Source organism: Triticum dicoccoides, chromosome 6A (genome assembly GCF_002162155.2).
Source record: "Triticum dicoccoides isolate Atlit2015 ecotype Zavitan chromosome 6A, WEW_v2.0, whole genome shotgun sequence".
In the NCBI taxonomy this organism is placed as follows: Eukaryota; Viridiplantae; Streptophyta; class Magnoliopsida; order Poales; family Poaceae; genus Triticum; species Triticum dicoccoides.
The window spans coordinates 568,653,381-568,660,531 of NC_041390.1; the positions used below are offsets into that span (position 1 = coordinate 568,653,381).

General features: G+C 43.8%; 1 pseudogene; it reads left to right on the forward strand.

Moving 5' to 3' along the window:
* The first annotated feature begins 1,261 nt into the window (after positions 1-1,261).
* Positions 1,262-1,596, forward strand: LOC119319684 (annotated as a pseudogene).
* The last annotated feature ends 5,555 nt before the right edge of the window (positions 1,597-7,151 follow it).

The window sequence follows — 7,151 nt, forward strand, 5'->3', positions numbered from 1 at the left end:
CATTTGTGCTAGCCTTCTTAAGGCAAACTTGTCTAACTTATGTCTGTACTCAGATATTGTTGCTTCCGCTGACTCGTTTGTATTCGAGCTTATGTATTCAAGCCCTCGAGGCCCCTGGCTTGTAATATAAAGCTTGTATTATTTTAATTTATGTCTAGAGTTGTGTTGTGATATCTTCCCGTGAGTCCCTGATCTTGATCGTACACATTTGCGTGTATGATTAGTTTATGATTGAATCGAGGGCGTCACAGCTCACCGAACAAGAGCACACCTGTTTTTTTCTAGTTTTTTGAGTTTGGTCGTTTTAATTCCAATTTTAGAAAATTGAAAAATAAGTAGAAAAATGTTCGTGAATTCGATAATGTTCATAATTATAGAAATATCATCATGAATTCAAAAATGTTCACAAATTCTAAAAATAATTCACTAGAATTTTTTTCTCAAATTCTAAAAATGTTTCATGACTTAAAAACGTTAAAACTGCAAAAAACTATATTTGAAGACTTTTCATTAAATTTCAAAAATGTAGATAAATTGAGAAAATGTTCAAGAATTCGAAAACTGTTCAGAAATTCAAAAAAATTATTAATATGAATACATATTCATGAATTTAAATTGTTCATGAATTTACAAAATATTCAATAAATTGAAAACTAATTGTGAACTCAAAAAATGTTCACAAATTCCAAAAATGTGCATGATTATATAAGTTTTTTGCGAATTTGAAAAATATTCATGACTTAACAAAAAGTGCAACAATTAAAAATTTCTGTGAATTTGAGGAATTTTTAGGAATTGAGAAAAATATGATTTATTTTGCTATTTTATAAGTGTTCATATATTTTTCCACAAATTTAGAAAATGTTCATGAATTTAAAAAAATTCTTGGATTCAGCAAAATTGTTCGCAAATTCAATTTGTTTCTGAATTAAAAAATGAAAATGGAAACAGAAAAACATATAGGAAAAAAGAAAGAAAATAGAAAATCGAAAATACAGAAAAAAACAAACTTATGGAAAAGGAAAAACCTTCTAAAACATTTCCAAAGCCGGATAGAAGGTTTCTTAAGCTTCCTAAAAGCAGTCGTTGGTTCCTGCCCGAGTGTATACTAGTGTCTTAAATGGGTCAGCCCAACTTACTGCTGTAGTGAGCAATCACCTATGGTATTACTCGGAAGGAGCGATACATAGTCTTTGCGAGGCGGAGAGCTGAGAGGCGATAGGCGAGGTATAATAGGAGAGGCAGCCCAGTGTCGCAACTCATGCCTTCTCGGCCTTTGGACTAAGTTCAAATGTAATATATGGTACTTCCTCTGTTTCTAAATATTTGTCTTTCTAAAATTTCAACAAGTGACTATATACGGAGCAAAATGAGTGAATCTACATTCTAAAATATGTATATATACATCCGTATGTGGTAGTTCATTTAAAATCTCTAAAAAAATAAATATTTAGGAACAGAGGGAGTACATGGGTTATGTGCCCACAATTACATGAAATTTAATTTTTGTGGGAGGATTCATCGGAGTGGCTTGCCATTCGGTTTCTCACGTGTCACCCAGACGTTGCACTACTGTCCGGACTTGGCACATCCCAACTAATACACAATCTTAACTTCCTTTATCTCTTAATTATATTTTTGCATGTTAATTCTTTTTTGTTTAGATTTTTTTATCCTTAACAATTCTGTTATCCCATCTCTGGCAGCACGGTTTACTTGTTTGACCCCACCACCCGTGTACCACAGACTGAGCTCTCGGCGCCAGCCACTCATGGCTGGCGGGCACTATCTCCCACCTCCTCCTCGCCCTGACCTTCCCTCTAAACCCTGCCACGAACTCTGATGCCGGCGACGATCACACCGCACACTGGTAGAGTTAAACCTCGGTCTTGTTCCCGCCGGCGACTGTCTCCCGCTTGCTCTCGGCTTGGCCTGTCGTTGCAGCCCCAACTCGGCCTCGGAGCGCCTCGGCGCACCTGCAAAATCGACTCATGCATGTGCTGCTTTTTAGATGACTTACAAATAGCTACTGCGGCTAAGAATTGTATTTTCTTTTCTCAGACACGCACGGAGCATATCGTTTCATTTATAGGTAGAAAGCAAAAGGTACAAGGAGTTCGATACATGACTCGTTCACCATGGGGCAAGTGTGCATCTACCGATGAGCAGAAGAGAGGTAGGTTGCTCAGCCCCAAGATTACATCAAGAACTGTATTCCTTTTGGGGTGTAGTTCAGTTCTAATTTGATCAGTGTATAGTGGTTCAGCTTTAAGAGATAAAATTATGTCAGTGTCTGGCACTCGTACCTTTAGAAGGATACACTGAACTGACATAAACGGTGTTCGTCGCTGCCCACGCGACCTTGTTGGACCGGTCAGACCTGTCCCGTATCAGAATCCAAGTGCTATTAAAGCAAGTATCCGAGTATACTTGCACCAGCTACGTCGTAGGGACTTTAACCGGTCTATATCGTATCGGCGCCGGCCGCGGTGACCCCATGTCATCCAGTCCAACAATATGGAGCCGTCAATGTCGTCCCTGTCTTCGTTGGTGCTCCCGATGGACCTCCTGCTGGAGATCTCGGCACGCTCCGACCTCGTCACCATTGTGCGCTGCGCCGCCACATGCAAGGTCCTCCGCCGCCAGATCGCCGATCCGGCCTTCCACCCGTGTCTGTGTAACCAATCACTACCGAAATCAGGGGCTATGCCTACGGCTGCCATCGGCCCCGTCGGCATAGAATACGTCAGCGTACTCTGTCAGGCCGTCGTCATAGCTATCTATGCCGACGGCTTCCGTACAGCCGTCGGCATAGTTTCACCGTCGGCAAAAAAAGGACAAGACGGCAGCTGACGGCGCCGTTGCTAAGTACAACCAACTAGGAGCTGCCATGTGGCAAAACTATTGCCGTGTGGCAGCTCATGGTTGCTCCTGGCTGAGACTATGCCTCTATGCCGACGGCTTTGCCGTAGGCATAGTCCTCGGCCAGGAGCTACCACATGGCATTTATGCCGACGACTTTGCTGTAGGCATAGATGCAAACATATATTCATGAATAAATAATACAGGTGATATTGCAAACACTGAATAATAGAAACTATATTCATAATAAATGAAGCATTGCAATTATTTGGTCTGAATAATAAACAATAGACTTTATTAATATGAATGTCAACTACAAGCATTCAAGAATTACACTTAGAGGAAAAGGAAATAAAAGAAGAAAGGAAAAGTCCTAAACTAAACCTATACTAAACTATCTACTTCATCTTCTGCTTCTTCTTCCAGTTCATCAACTTGCAAAACAAGAAACAACAAATAGGAAAAACTTGATTAAGGTTAAAATGTAGCATTCCCCTTAGGGAAATGCCTTTGCTGTAGGAGCTAGCACTTAGGAGTTTGGAAACATTAGTCAAACCCCAATCAGATTAAGTTGATCAAAAAAATAGTAGAAGAGAGCCAACACTACATAAATGGAGCCAATGGAACAGTAACCAACAAGGCCAAAAGGAACAGGTTCAATTGGCAATAAGGAATAACCCAATACAGAAGTAAAGCCAACAAAGTGTAGATCAAAGCCAAACCCAAAGATCAACTCAAATTAGCACTAGCTCCATGATTAGGGGATCCCTCAATTAAGCTTGGGTTACTTTTCAGATGAAATCCAACTAACCCACTACTAACCAACTAACCCAGAGGTAGGGTTTTAAGTAGGGATTGTTGTCCTCAGGCAGCCATGTAGTGCTAGGACTATTGCATCATTAGATCAAGTAGTGCAACATCTGTTGTTAAGTAATGGTGAGAGCCTCGGGACACCATCACTGGCTTGGCAAGATTAAGGAGCACATGTTCTTATCAGTGAGAGTAGGAGAGAAAGAAAGAAAGTGTAGAGACCAGTGTAGCATCTGTTCAAATCAGATTTAGGAGAGAGAGAATTGGCAAGGAAAGATATAGTCCATAACCCGCAAGAAGAAATAGGACATTGATAGCACACTTACTAAACACCTGCTGTAAGCAGAACACATACACCCACCTACACATGGGTACTATTATGTCTGTAGGTACACAAGCATAAGACATGCACCTGGTATAGATAGGAGTATAAGCATGCATCTAAACCATCTGAAATAGCTAAAGCAAAGAAGCAGTTATCACTACATGCAACCATCAGGACTATGACCTGTACAATATACGACTAAACCAACCAGTAGATGATGTGCTAAACCATACAAGAAATGCCATTAAATGGTATTTAGATAAAGATTAGTATATATCAAACACAACTACCAGCTTGAAAGAGTAACTATAATTTTATACCACTACATGAGCAAATCATGAACTACACAAAGTAATTGTAGTAAAGAGATGAATCGATCCCACCATTGCAGCACTGGTTGAGTGACAAAACAAATATAACAGTAGTTCCATTGGTTCAGCCAACAAGTTAAAAGAAGTAGCAGAAAAATAGCAGTACTACCATCATAAATAAGTGGAACATAGCAGAGAAATAAAAAATATGTCATGACCAAACTACAGTAACAACCAGCAGTCATATTCAACATTTAATTAAAGTATAAGAAATTATATGACACCAGTAATGAAACAATACTAAGCTTGATTGATAATTGCCCATAATCAGGAGTTACAGTTCACACCTGAATAAACTTCAAAACTATATAACAGTATAAACAAGCTATCAAGTGACCCCTGTATATGTACATGTGACATAAAGCAGTAGCATACTAACTAAAAAAGTAGCATGCCTCATGACAGTAGTACTGAGCACAATCAGTATAGCCTTAGACTAGTAATTCATGCCTTTGATCCTAACAGTTTTACAAAACTGATAACAATAGCACAATTAACAGTACAAGAAAACCAGCAACTATATCCATAGTGCCAACAACAGTAGAAACAACCTAGGACCACTTGAACTACATACAGTAGGATGCCAATAACATAGTGGCATTATCCAAGTTCTTACACAAACCAGAACACCAAATCAGATACATAAGCAAGAGCATGACCACAGGAGCAACTAAAGGGATAGCAGCAATTACTAGAAACATTAGAATAACCTTTAGTTGGTCCTAAAACAATCAGCAGTAGCAATGCATCGACAAAGCCGCAACAATGGACAAGACAGTAGAAGTAGTAGTAGGCCAGAGAGGAGAAGTGGAACTCAATGGGCTATGGTTGTAGCCGATGCCGAGCACGTCACCATCCCAGCACGGCGAGGCAGCAGCCACAGCACCGCACGACGCCAACCAATGCCGGGGTTGCGCAGCACGCCGTCCCGACCGGCGGAGGGGCACCATGCACATCAGGAGCATCACCCAGGCAACACCACCACCACCAGGAGGTGTGGGAGGTGGCGTACCCGACTGGAGCAACGAGCAGGAGACTGCCGGTGACGAGGGGCTCATCACCACCAAAACCCTAGCGGAGGGGATCGATGGGAATGACCTAAGGAGGCGAGGATAACCAAATCGAGCGGGTGGGGAAGGTAGATCAGCTCGAGCGGGAGCTGCCGGTGGCGACCTAGGACACACCGGTGCCTAATCCGCCGCCCGCTGGCCTCGCCGTCGCCAGAGGTGAGGTGGCGGCCGAAACCCTAGCTAGCTACGGGGGACGATGGAGGGTGGGAGCGCTGATTCTGGCCGGAGGGGAAGGAGGCGTGGAGCTTGGGGAGGTCGGGGGAGTGCTTCCCGCAGCCGGAGCTCGCCGGAATAGGCTGGCATGGGTGCTGGCGGAGGCGAGGGAGAGGGCTTCGTGGGGGACAGAGGAGAGAGGTCGCGAGACAGAGAGGGAGGAGGCGTTCGGTGGAGTTGGGTGGGCTCTATCTCGTGGGCTCTTTTTTCTCCTTTTCTCTAGATGGATGGATGGATGTGGGGTAGGGTGGAGAGCTAGATGGATGGATATGTGCCACGTCATCGATCCGTGGCACAAACATTTCCACCAATAGGAATCAAGCTCATGCAATTGTGTTCTCCTTTTTGTTTTTCTTCTAATTTTTTTACTCTCTTGGACCGATGAAGGAGGGCAAGTACTAACCGCGTCCATGCCGGTGAAGGGTCTGTCGTCTTCTGGCCTCGCCGCCATCGGAGCAGCGCTAGAGCCGGAGGCCACCGAAACCCTAGCCACGAGGTAGGGTTGTGGGTGGATGGGAGGAGCGGATCCTGACACGTGGATGGACGCGGCAGGACGAGGTGTGGCGGACTCGGCTGCCGGCGATCTGTGAGGGGAGAGGAGGATCACGGCGGCATGCCAGATCCAGCCACTTGTAAACTGCACCATATTCGAGTTAGTATCTGGCTATCGAGAGGGAACGTGTCCGGTTTATGAAGGAAGTGTGTTGCTCGTTGCTCCGTTGACCATGAAACTTCTCGTGCTCTCAAAGGGGAGCATTTCATGACATGTTGCCGGACATGGCATTTTTTGGGATTGCCTGGAATATTTGAGACATTTACTGCATCCGTAGGGCTTCAATGTGGGAAATTGCAGATCTGCATGGTGGCCACCTGAAATGATGTCCATAAGTGGTTTGTAAAATCAAATATGATGTATTTGCAGTATGCGTAGGCCTAGTGCTTGATGTCTACTACACAACCTTCTTCTTGTCACTACAAAAAAAAGACACATCCGTGACATTTTGGGCCGAACGAAATTTTTCTGTCATACATATGACACTTCTATGATGATAATTGTGACAAAACCCGGTATCATCATAGATGTGGTGGGCTCCTACTTCTATGACAAAAAATCATGACAGAAAATGGGCTTTTCGTCCTGGGCGGGCCGGAGACGCAGTTGCATGACATTCTTTGGGCCATCCATGACGGAAAAAACCATGGTAGAAGCGAGGGCGAAGAAAATTTCGGGGAGTTCCCGGTTACGGTGGGAGGTCGGGGGCCGAGCGATGCGCGTTTCTCTCGTACACGTACGCGCATGTGTGCGAGGCGTTGGCTCTAACTGAACCCGAGCAAGGCGTTGGGCTCTAACTGAACCCGAGCGATTGCACTGCAGGCTATGCGTTACTGAACCCGAGCGATCAATCGATGGCTGTTAACTAAACCCGATCGAGCGATTCCTTTGCTACTGCTGCTAACTGAAGCCGATTGATGCTGTCTTTGGATGAATAGTGAGCGTTG